Here is a 13,379-nt window from a genome sequence, read left to right on the forward strand (position 1 = left end):
GTGCTGGGGGCAAGTTTGTTTTCTGCATCCATTTTTTCTTGTCAGCTCTTGGGCTTCTCCAAAGTATGGGTTCAAAAACACTTGAAACAATTTAGGTGCCTGAGCTGGAGGCATAATTGCCCTAGACTCCCTTGTAAATCAGACCTAATTTGGGTTTGTCATTCAGTTGAGAGACCGACATGGTTTTCCACATATAGGTTGGAATAATAAGATTTGATTTATCTGATCTGTCTCTTCTGGGAGAGTGCTTTGGGGTAGGGTGTTCCGAGTTTGTACAGAGCCTACAGCAAGTGAGCTGTGTCAGGTGAAAAACGGGCTGGAAGGAGGGAGGGGATAATATCCATATACACACCTGAAATCCGGGGGTGAAAGGAGCTGCTCACCTACCTTCCCTGCTGGCAGATAAAACTCCAGGCAGTTGCCAAGAAATATGTCAAGGTTATGACTCTCAGGTGAGTGGAAACACGAATGTCAAACGTGCAAAGTGAAAGTGGTTTCGAGTGCAGGCTTTGTCCTTGTCGGGTTCTTTGAAGATTGAGGTAACTTAAAAAGAAGGGGGAAAAAAAAGGTTTCCATGGAAATTTTTGAAGCCAGAGGAGTGAATATTGGTGTTTGCTTTGTTCTGTGTTCTTCACAGCTGATAGAAGTCACAGTGTAAATGGACTTAACTGCTGAGTGACCTTTGACAAAGCCAGATAGGAAGTCTTTGTTGTTGTTGTTGTCAGTGATGGTAATTTCCTTTTTTATTTTTTTTTTTCAAGATAAGAAGTCTTTTCCAGCGTGGTGATTCACTAGTTCTAACTGAAACTTTGAGACAGAGACATGGTGACAAGATAGTGACTGCAGTGAGTAACAAGGCTTAGTCAATTATTGACCAGCCCATCTCAGCACCTTTGTTTTCCTTACTGACAAAATATCACAACCTTTACACAAAGAGCTGAGCCGGCAGGAACCCAGCATTGCTCATTCTGGATGTCAGTGTGAGAAATGAGCATTTTCTTGTTATAAAGTGAATTGAATTCTCTGCTTGCAAAGTTTCTTCCCATTATCTTTTGGATTAGCCCTCTGTACATGGCTGTCTGCTCTGATTTCTGTCCTTTCTCTTTGGAAAACATGCAGAAGAGGTAAAAGCCAATGCAATGGCTGTTTTATGAAATATTTCACAAGATCCCCTAGCACAGCTAGAGCAGGGCTAGGATGGCTCAGATCTCATCCAGAACCCTTCAGACATGACTTCCATACATACCAGTGCTAATGTGTTGATTTGTATTTCTGAATCCTCCTTCAGGAGGCATATCTGCTATTGGTACTGGAACTAATCATTTCAAGAGCACAGGGGCTATGTAGTGACAGTGACTGCAAATCTCTGCTATGCTCATATTTTGTGGTGCAAAGGCATGCAGTTACCTTTCTCTTTACTGGCTCTTTTCAAATATAGATCGTGCCTGTCTGTCAGGTTAGCCAGGGTGCAGGGATGGGACTTTTCTGTGCATTTTGCATAGGTGATACTCCATTCAGCACTGATGTAGCTCTGAGAAAGGGCTCATGCTTGAGATCCCTGAAGGGGTAGAGCCATGGCTCAAAGCTTTTCTCCTTGATGGGGTGGGAAGAGTCTTTCTCAGTTGGATCTGATTCTGTCAGCTTGAGATGAGCCAGCAAAACCTGCCTGGCCTCCTTGTTTTCTCACAGAAATCAATATTGGTTTGATATTCAAGGACTGAACAGATTGAAAGGAGAGGCTGGTGAAGCCCTTGCACATCATTCCATCACTGGGAGCAGAGTTCCTGCCCAACTCACTAATGATCACTACTTTGCTGGACTAAGTTCTACAAGACTCAAATCAATGATACTGGAGCACTTCATGTAAGGCCACAGATGTGTTTTGCTTGTTTTTTATAGGGGCCATTTTAGAATTCCAGTGTACAAATGGAGTTGAGGTGGGCAAGTCAAGTTCTAGGGGTAATAAAGTGAAAATTAAATTTTGTAGTTACAGTGTGCAGTGATGCAATAAGGCTCCTGGCATCTGATTGCTTGTGCCCCACAGATAAATAAGCCAGAAAGAAAAATAAAAGTTGCATAAAGAGCAAAGTAGCAGCAAATTCAAAAATGCATCAAAGAGAGCACATGGAAACTGGCAGAGTTTACAAAAAAGCTTTTGAAAAAAGCCAAAAGTTAAAAGGATAAAAATCAAAAGAAGAACAAAAGGAAATAGGGACAAATAAATTAAAGAAAATATTATGAAGCAAAAGAGCAAAGTGTCTTATAGAGGGGTGAAAATGAAGGACGCAGGAAAATAATGAAACAAGGGACTAACAAATGGTGAGATGCAGCTTTGAGTATCATTTGTGCAGGTATTTACGGTGCAATATGAACACTTCCTTTATAATTTTGATTTTCTTTTATTGTTTCTCAGCCCGGAAAAGATAATTATAATTTCCTTCTAATAATAATTATAGGTAGGCTGTGCCTTCTGCCTCTGGGATCTCACAGAAATAGAGCTGTGGGTAGTCAAGACCTGCTTGGACGCTTTGCTGTGTACCCCAGGCAGAAGTGGGTGGGGGTTTCAGATGGCAAAGGGCAGAGCACTGGAAAGTGCTGGAGTTTGGGTTGGACTTGGGGATGTTCCTGACAGTTGGGTGAAGGCTTGTGGAGGATGGGGAGGAGTCTTTGATGGAGGTCTGACAATGTGTGACTGGTCCCATCTGCTGCCTATGGAGTGGTGCACAGGAACATGAAGTACTTCTGCAGTCCACAGGGTACTTTATGCACTAAGGAAGATGCCGCTTTCCAGAGTCTTGTCATGGAGCTGTTAGCTGGGAACTAAATGTGGAGATCAGCATATAAATTAGGGTCATAAGGTCCCCATGTTCCCCCCTGCACTGGTGCTCAGGGTACAGCAGCCCTGGGTGAGGGCTGAGGCTGCTCTGGGGGTACTGGTATGCCCAAGTACGCTCCAGGGTGATGCCATTACAGAAGCAGCACAAAAGTCAGAGAGCTTAATCACTCTATTTTCCACCTGTTTGGTATTATAAACCTTTGGCAAAATGGGAGTGAATTGGCCATTTTATCTCATGGGTCCAGCTAGACCCAAAGCATTTCCCTTGTAAACTTTCCCCTCTGCACTTGATCTGGCATTTTGGTTTATCCTCAGAAAGGAGACATTGACATTGCTGCAAAACAGTTCAGAGTTCAGTTCTATTTGCATTAAAATACAAATAGTCTGTGGTGAACTGACCCTAGATGGATATCAGGTACCCACCAAAACTGCTCTGTCCCTCCCGTCCGGAGCTGGGCAGGGGAGGGAAAATACAACAAAAGGCTTGAGGGTAGAGATAAGAGCAGGGAGAGATTAATCAACAATTACTGTTACGGGCAAAATAGTCTCAACTTGGGTAAACAAGTTTAATTTTTTTGCCAGTCAAATCAGAGAAGGGTAATGAGAAATGAAATCAAACCTTAAAAAATGCCTTCTTTTGGTTCCTTTCTTCCCAGGCTCAACTTCATTTGTGTTTTCTCTACCTGCTGCCCCCAGCATGGCACAGGGGGACAGGGAATGTGTCCTTCCCCACAGAAATCTCTGCTGTGACATTTGGAGCACCCCTTGCCCCTCCCTCACTGACCTGTGTGTCTGCAGGGCTGTTGTTCTTGAGCAGCCTCTTCTCTCCTGGCTGCAGTTGGGAGGTTTTGTGGGGTTATTCCCCTTCCCAAACAGGCATCCCAGAGATGCACTCTTGCTGATGGGCTCAGTGGCAGGTCCCTCTTGGAGCTGGCTGGCATTGGCTCCTCTGGGCACAGGGGAAGCTTCTGGCACCTTCTTACTGAAGCCACCCCATCTACCCAAACCTTGCCATGCAAAATGAGTATATAACCCTACCCCAGAGGGAAATGTTGGCAGCTTGTATGCCCTGGAGCCTCTTTTCCACCATTAAATTTGTCAAGGCCGTGCTCTGGTGCAGGAGCTCATCTGCTCCTGCCGTGGCAGCAGAAAAGGGGAAGACAGCAAATGTGCTCCTGGTTGTACCCCACGGGAAGTGCCATCTGAAGTAATTTTGTTCTTCACTTGCTGGCACCTGACAGCCAAGAAGGGCTGAGGAACAAACTGCAATAAAGGAGAGCAAGGAGAGAAAAAAGGACTGAGCCTTAAAGAGGTGAGAGACACAGCAGTGGCAGTCACTTCTGATGTCTTTTAATAGAAAATCATTTTCTCCTTTTCTTTGCTCCCCAGGCCCCAGTGTTCAGAGGGCAGGGGCAACTCTGACTGCTACCAGCTGGATCCTCCAGAGTTGCTGTTCTTTCAGCTTGGGCAGGTTAATGCCAATAGTGGGAAAATTTACCCTGGATGCTGAATATTCACATTTGCGTTCTTGAAACCCAAACTGAACTTTCATTTAGTCTGAGTCATGATTCAAAAAATAAAATATGCACGGATCACAGTTGTGAAGGAAAGCAGCATAAATGACTTTTTGGCACAAACATATGCATGCCATATTTCTCTAGAAGTAATTCCCTTGGAAATTTAACCTCTGAAGGACACTGAAGTTAAATTAAATGTAGGTTTTGTAACATGAGATGCTATTGTCAGTCTGGCAAGTCTGGCAGCCATGGAGGAGCAACACAATATGAAAGAAATGGTACACCCTTATTTAGAGTTAAAAACAAGGAGCTTTTCCCAGAGTCTGCATTAATGTTACCATCCCTTTGTGACTATGGCCATGTCATTTAATCTCATTGCATCATCTGAAAATGGCTGTGAAATTAGTACCATGTGTAGCCAGCACACAAGGCCCAGGGGAAGAAATCACAGTGAGAGATCACATTGTCCCTAAAGAGGAGAACTTTGGGATGAACATCTGAAGTGACGGTACTTTGGGGTGAGTGGGCACGTGGTGGGTGCTGCCCTTGCTTGAGGTGAGGGCAGCCAGTGGCATCTCTGTGGTGGTCTGCCACAGAAGGTAGAGGAGCCCTGTAGCTCCCCCAGTTGCTGACAGCTCCATCATGGTCATGGTCTGGGACCTGTGAGTGCTGGGGGCTGGCGGTGCCTGGGCTGGCCTGGCCAGCCAGATGTGCCTCTGCTAATAATAACAGGAATTGCCCTACGAGCAAAGCTCCATCTGGGTCACTTGTGTAAGCTCAGGGTATGGGCTCCTCTCCTCCAGGACAGCTTATGTAATCGCATCAGAAATCAAATATACAATTTGCATTTCACCTTTTTCTGAACATCTGGCTATTCACGTTTTGGGCCTGCTGATTTCATAGGGATCCCGATTAGAAAAATGTTTTCTGTGCATGCAAGCATGGAAAACAAAAGCTGAAAGGTTGCCCAGACAGTGGCCTTGGAATTAAATTTCAAATTCGGGTGACCATCTTTGTATTTTCTCCACACAAAGATTCCATAAGAGCAGTGCTGTGGTGTGTGACCTCTCCAGCCCTAACTCGGTGCTTATTTGAAAGTGTCCCTCTTTTCTCTAATGTTGCATTGCTGCCTTTGAAATCAGCAGAGAGAAGCACAGTGGGGCCCTGCAATGAGATGTGACCTCAAGTGGCAGCATCCACAAAGGAAGTCCAGTTGACTTCAGCAGGCTTTGGAGTGAGCTCGTCAAAGGCTGCTGGCAGTGATGTCCTCACAATGTTTTAATTTCCTCCCTTTGCTGCTCTCAGATAGTGTGAACCTACTGACCTCTGGTGCATGCTGATCATCTTCTGTTTTTCACCAGGGAAGCAAAGCTTGGGACAAGTCTTGCTGGAGAATTGTCAGAGAACTGATTGCAGCTTTTAATTTGCTTGACTTACTGGCTGAGGTCCATGTTGGCAGATCCCTCAGTAGCTCGTTATTGTTGGAGGCTTTTCTCCATGGGTGTTCTCTGCAGCTGTGCTGAAGGTATCTGCTACACCCCGAGCCGTGTCCCCAGCCTCAGGATCCTCTTCTCCTGTGAGCAAAGTCAGTGGGATTTTTTTCTCTCAGCAGCAGCATGTAAACATTAAGAAAGGTTTCACAGCCTCATTCTTGATGGTTTTGAGTCCAGAGACTTTGAGGAAGTAAGATAAGTGTGATAGTCTGTTCCTTCAAAGTCCCCACAGCATTTTTAACTGTACTTCTGATCACTGTGGTAGATAATAAATACAATACATGCACCCATGCACATAAAACAGCATTATTTTGTGCTTAGTCCATGTGTTCATGTAGAAATCTGGATGATGGCCAGATCAGTAAATGACTCTCATTTTTAATGGAAATCAGAAACACAACAGATGTACTGTACACTGAAAAGAGTTAAAAATAGCTGTTTGCAATCTCTGTGCTTGCCTTTAAACAAAATGCATGGTATAGAGCAGTGGTGGTTTAGCATATGGAGGCTTTAACATCCAACATTTCTGAGAGTTTGCCAGGTTTTTGCAGGGAGGTCTTGAAGTTAATGACAACTTTCATAGACAGGATTTCTGCTAACATCTTAACTCTCTCCATGGTCAAACACTCTGGCTGCTGTGAAACTCTTTATGACCACTTGCATGTTGCAGTAAGTTTGTGAAAAGGTATGGAAAGCCCAATATAACTTGGTTCCCATCCCTGCCCTACTGGGGAGCTGGGTATTTTTATTTGGTTTTTATCTGGAGAAACTGAGATGTTAATTCTGGGTCACACAGCAAAATATTTTTAAGGCTGGTGCCTCTTTCTTACGACTGGTGCCACTTCTTTCTCATTACAAATCAGAATTACTAGTGCAGCATTACATGGGGGATTGGCTGCACCTGGCAAAACTGGGTGAATTCCAACATGCTGCATGACTCCAGACTGACTGCAGTCCTTGGGAGAAAAGGATTTGCCTTTAAGAGTTAACTTAAGTGCTGTCCCAGTGTGTACATCTTCCAGTGTGCTTGGCCTCATTGCAGTTGTCAAGTGACTGGGAAGCCTTTATGTAAATCATTTTGATAACGCACATTTGTAAGCTGGTGTAAAGAAAACATTTTCTTATGAATGCTATATAGTGGAAGAGTTTCATCTCCACATCACACTGATGCTTTAATGCACAGCAGCTTTTAGTAGTCTCCATGTCAGATGCTCTGCGTAGACTCAGAAATAAGTCTTAGAGAGCAATTAGCCAAACTACCTGAAAAGCTGATTTTTTTAAAAGAGGAGTTTTACCTATTTCTGCTGACTTCCGTACAGCACATTTTTGATTCAATATGTTTTTCTTGTTTAAAAAAGACCTTGTTTTCCCAGAGTGCTAAAAAAAGCCCTTTGAAACACCATGAGACTATAGTGATGAGCTATGCTAGAGAAACCAATATTATATATTTCATCATTTGTCTGGTGCCCTTGCCAAACTTCTAATTTAGCAGTGCACAGTAGTGCACCAAAGTGAGTCATGAATTCTTCAGTATAATTACCACGCAGTGCAAAACCAAGGCTACAGAAGTCTGAACCTTTTCCTGTCTGTCGTTTTTCCCTTCTACTCACTTTTCTAATACCATATGCTGTGCAGGAAAGCTGTGCATTGCATCACAGCTTCAGCCCTGTTCTGAGCAGATATGATTAAAGGCAAAATTTGGAATTAATAACTAGAAGTTCTTTTCTGTGGGACAGTCATCAAAAAAAAAAAAGGTATTTCTTTTACATCTATAAAGTGGGCTCTTTTATGGGAAACACCCTGATAGAGCCACTGTGGAGTTGTAGGGCTTGATGAGATCTGAAGAAATGCTAAGAGATGGTCTTGTTGACATTTTAAAATGAGTTTTTCCTTGAATTGATTTTTATGCCTTCATATTTGTCATTTTAGAAAGTGAGCCTTACATGTGAGATAGTTGCAAAGGGCAAATGGAAGCCTCAGGTTTTCATCCAGAGTTGGGAAAAACCCAGTCCAGAAGTGTGCTGATGACTTGGTGTTATTAGTGAGATGTGAAGGTGTACCTGCAATCTAGAGTTTCAGAATTCCTGCTGTATCCAAATTCGTGTTCAGTTCAATGTCTGCATTGAGGCTCACTATTTTTTACCTGTTTTATAAGTGTGTGCAAAGGCTCAAATTCTAAAAGGGCATGAGAGAAGTCAAAGATTTACAGAGTTGCTGACAGATAAAATCTTTCTTCAGAAAGAGCCACTTCAGGTTGGTTTTGAAATTTTGCATCACTCCAGTTGCTGCATGTGACTTACACACTCCTGCCTCCTTTTGAAAGCAAGAGTTTAGAAACTCAACACAATTTCTGCCATACTTATGTTTCTTCAGACTGCATGATGAATCCTGTTTTCAAGCTAAAATCTGTTGATATGTTAAATATTATCTGTGTTTGAATTATTCCTGCCTCCCTGCCTGTGTTATGGGATGGTTTCAGCACAGGTTTTACCAGAGCACAAAGAGATGAGACAAACAGACCTGGGGGACTTTGCCTTCTTCAGCTGCTGGGAGGTTGGTCACTGTTCAGTGGCATTTTGTTTCTAGGTGTTGCGAAAAGCTGTTTCCTGAGCAATTAACTGCAGAATTTTGCTTCCTGCAAAGGCTCAGGAAAATGTGGTTGCATTTCTGAAGGCACAGTTACATTTCAAAGGGCTACTACAGAACTAAAGCCATCTCAAGGTTCAACTATGTGACCCTTCCCACCTCCCTCTTAATATTTCTTCATTATTTATTACTATTTCCCTATTTGCTAGGGAAATTTGCCTTTCAGACCTAGGTCTGCTCATAAGCTATAGACTAAAGATAATTATTTTCTAATGGTGACTATGGAAAAATATAATGACTAAAGACGTTACAAACTCCCGTTGCATTTCTGTAACTTCTTCCCATCCTTTCTAGTTGCTATTTTGTTTTCTGTATCTTCTGTTTCTGGCTTGTGGCTCAGCCTTGTATTTGTTTCATGCTTGAATAAAAGCAGTTAAGGCAAAGGCCTTGCTCATGTGAGTGGGGCTGTACAGATGCAGAGCACTCTCAGTTCATTGCCACTGTACCCTGCCCACACTCCTCTCACAGCTTTCAATCACCCCTTTTCAGTAATTGCATTAACTCAATGCAATAGCCTGACAAATTCCCAGACATGTCATTTTTTTCCCTTTCATAAGTCTGTTTAAAGGAACACACTGTGGTGAGAAGTTAATTCTACATCCACGCTAAATTAGTTGTGTTGGTTCACTTCTTTTTCACCCTCAAATGTTCTGTTTCAGAACTTCAAAGCAAGAGCTTAAACAGAGGTTAAATAGAGACTATTGTGTCATTGTGGGCACAGTATTCCTCTGCTTGGCAGTTGAATAATAAGTTATATATGTAAGGAGGGGGATGGATCAGGTTATGGAGGTTTTAGTCTTGTCCATTTTGTGATCTGCTCTCTTCAGTTGCTGCAGCATCAAAACATTTCTCCCCGTTAATTTCTTTTGTACTTCTACAGATGCATGAGAAATTGTGAAAAGTAAGTAAAATCACTTTCTAAAAGAGTACACAGCCTACTCTTGAATGTATATCAAGAGGAGAAAATAGCAGGTGATAGAACTGGCTTGGTATGAGAGACTGCATAATTATGTAGTGTGATCACTGGGGCAGGTGAACAAATTGGGTGTTTTGATGAGAGCGTGCTGGATGGAAAACTTAGACAAGAGTTGCTGGGAAAGAGTTTATGCCAGAGATGAGGCATGGTGGATCAAATCCAACAGGACACTTGAGGCACTGGTACAGCATGAACAAACCCTGTGCTACTCACTGTGATTAGAATAGCAGCCTGAGAGAGATGGGCTCAGTCTGAATGCTGCATTACTTTGATTTTTGTCAATTAAAGCCTGATGCAATTAGATGAAGCCCTTGCTCTGCGTACTTGACACTGCAAGATGCTGAGGAGGCTGGCCCTGATCCAGCAAAGCACTTAAATGATTCCATTAGTTTAAATGGCTCTACCTGTATGCTTAAAATTAAGCATGCACTTAAGTGCTTTGCTGGGTTGATGCCAGCGTGTGCAGTGGGTGGAAAGATCAGATTTTTAGTGACCACCACCGCAGACTTTCTTTGGTTTTTGCATGCAGGAGAACTGTAAAGTTTCCTTTATTGCCTCTTTAGGTCGGCTGTCTAGCTTGTGATTTTGATAAAAATAAGTGGCAACACTAAATAAATCACCCCCCAAAAGTGCTTTTCTCACAGAATTTTTACAATGCGCTCTATCAGAAACTGTCTAGTCAGAGTACTGCTGAACTGAGCCATTCTGGTGAACAGCACTAAAGTGTTGGAAGTTAAATCCAGAGTTAAACCTGATGCCTTGTAACCAGAGAATGGTTTTTGGGGAGCAGTTGAAAACCATTAGTTGAAATGGCTGATGTTCTTGACAGAGTGAAGGCCACATAGCCAGATGTCTAATGACATTCTTGGATTAAATAGAGCTATAGTCTGTGTATAATTGTGATAAAAGTATATAATAAAATACTATAATTATAATCATGAGGTTTATAGGCTGTCCTTAAAAAAATCCCTAGGCACTGTTAATTCAGAATTAAGCACATCCACCACGTCTGCAAATTTAGAGGTCATACAGGTGCAAGACTGTATTGAGAAATTTGAGCTGATTTACCCTAAATTAAAGAAAAATGGGCTTGGAAGAGACCTGAGGAGTTAGTTCATCTGCCTCTTTAAACTACCAACACCATCTATTCCCCAGTGTCCCTAAGCTATCTATTTCAGGACATAACAGTCTTTACCATTAGAAAGTATTTCCTGATGTCTGAATTGAATTTCCCTAGCTGTAATTTTATCTCCTTATTTCTTGTCTTACCTACCATGCACATGAAGAATAAATTATTCCCTTCCCATATGCAGCATCCTTTTACAGCAGTCTCAGTGCAGTGCTGTACTACTGCTCCTCCTGTGATTCTTCCTGACTGTTTGACTTTTTTTTTTCCATTTTCTCACTTCTCTCATTTCCATCCCTCTAGGATCTTGCTCTGGACAACCACCTGTGAGGGACTAAGAAAGGAGCTGAGACTGTGCTCCTGGGGTTTTCGGCAACAGGGAAGTCTGGTGGGTAGAAAAAATGGTTCATTCCTGCCTTGCTGGATCTCACCAGCCTATCCAAGTGCAGAGTCCCACTATAGGAGCTGGTGCATGTGATTTTAGAAGGCTTTTTTTTTTTTTTAATTAGAGAAACATGTACTTATCAAATGTCTAATTTCTTTCGCTTCACAGCAAGTGAAGGAGAACACAAAGCTGTGGTCAGAGGCAGCTGTCACTGACAGGTCTGTGTTTTTCCTGGGTGCTGGATTTGCATTCCTGCTCTTTCTGGGTGACTGCTGACTTGCTCCTCACAAAGGAGGCTCAGCTCTGACATTTGGTTCTGTTGGGCACCTCACAAAAGGGCAAGGCTGGAGCAGTTTATGAGCCACACTGCAATTTCTGCAAGTTTTTGCCATTCAGCTTTTAGAAAGAGACCGAGACCTTGAGGGGAGTTGTGAAACAGGAAAAAAAGAAGTCAAACAACTCCTAAAAGCCTTCTGCACTTCTTTAGCTCAAATCCAAGAAGGACTATTTCAGGCTTGGGAAGTTTCAGTTACATTCAAGTGATTGATTTTTATTTCTCTGCAAAAGATCAGGTTTTCTTAACAGCTTGGCACACTTGACAACCCTATCTCAGCATTTGGGCACACTTTAGGCACAGAATCTTTTCCTCACACTGCTCTACCAGTATTAAACATTTTATTTTCCCCCCCAGGAACATCCCTGAGGACAGCCTGTGAACATCAGGAATTCAGAGGGCAGCTCTTGCACTGACCATGCTTACAGAGCACCCTTCCTCCCATGTGCTGCTCTTTTTAGGATTCCCAAAACACCTCAGGAGACTCGTGCAGCACCCTGGCCTGCCTTCCCCGAGCTCTGATAATGCTCCCCTGGTGACAGATGATACTCACGTGGGTGCAAAGCCAGTTCTATTTACACTCTCCCAGCAGGCTCAGTGCAGTTGTCACAACTTGTCAGTGGTTGGGGCTGAACGGTTTGTGGTCGGCATAAAGATATTTTTCTGTTACGGAATCTGGCGTGCTTAAAAAGGAGCTGGGTGACTGTGATTATTAAGATGTAATCAAATGCATTAAGGCAGCTATTTCCTTCACCATTAATAATGAGAAAGCTGGCAATATAATCTCCCCTTCGTTCTCCTGTTTCACTTTTGTGGTGAGAAATGAAATGAGAGCAATCAGGAGCGCCAGGAGCCTTTTGGCACTGTGTATTTTTGCTGTCATAAAAATCATAAAGTAAGTACTTCTGTCATGTATTTATAGTCAAAAATTTTGCTGAAGAAAATCTGTCCTTTATCATAGCTCCTAAGAGTTTCCATAAATAAGAATTAGGTTCTTAATTCATCGACATACTTTGGAAAACTCTCTTAAACCACACTTGCAGCATGTTAGTCTCCTTCCCAGGTAATTTTCTTCAGTGTTCGTTTCCTATATGGTATATTTATTTATTTACTAAATCTTATATAATTTATTTTAAATCCTCCCAAAGAGTTAAGGGATTAGAAAATGATGGGTTATAACAATAATTTTAAATCATGTTTAATACCTTAAATACTTTTCCACTACAGCAGGTTAAATAGTCACCAGCCTTTACCTTATAAAGCCTCATTTGAACCTAATGCTCAAGGAGAAATGCTGTAGAAATTACCATTCAACACTTGTGTTTGATATGGGTTTATGATGTTTTCTCAGCTGAGGAAAATGAGAAAAACTGAGTTAAACAGTTGAATTCAGTTATCTTTGATTCTGCTCTTTTTAAAAACTGATGATCTCACAGTTTGTCTAATGATTCCCTCAAGTTTGTTAACCTTTGCCATTTAATTTTTTATCTGTCTCTTCAGCCAATTTTTTTAGTAGAATCAAGACAATTTCTTCATATTCTAGAGCAAGTACCATGTTCCCACTAGAACCTGGAGCTCTAATTAGACTGATTAGACTAATCTAATCTAATCTAAGGTTGAGGTCTTCTGTTGTGCTTTGCCAGTGCTGCTCTTAGACTCCTCTGGCTGTGATAACACAGTCTGGCAATTCCCACTGGGAGAACTCAAAGGTATTGAGGCCTTTGAGATGTCCACTAGGACATCCCAAATGTAATTCAGTCAAGTAGCAGAATTTATTTATTCTTGCTTTCCAAAGTGATAAAGTGAGTGAAAAGGAAGGCGAAAGGACTTGTGCAAGATAAAAGAGGTAATCCAAAAGTCCTCATGGTGAATGGCAAGGCTCCACTCATTGCAATGGTTTTGGAGCTGGTCTTCTGAATCAGACCTAGTGACACTCAGTGGATACATCTTCAAAGGCTGGATGAGGAAAGTCCTTGAGATTCGACCAGGCCTCTCTCTCCTGATTTCACTTATGCTGTGTCCATCCCTTGCAGAGATGTCTCATGCTGCTTTCACTTACCCGAAGG

The sequence above is a fragment of the Cinclus cinclus genome, chromosome 16 (assembly GCF_963662255.1).
Source record: "Cinclus cinclus chromosome 16, bCinCin1.1, whole genome shotgun sequence".
Lineage (NCBI taxonomy): Eukaryota > Metazoa > Chordata > Aves > Passeriformes > Cinclidae > Cinclus > Cinclus cinclus.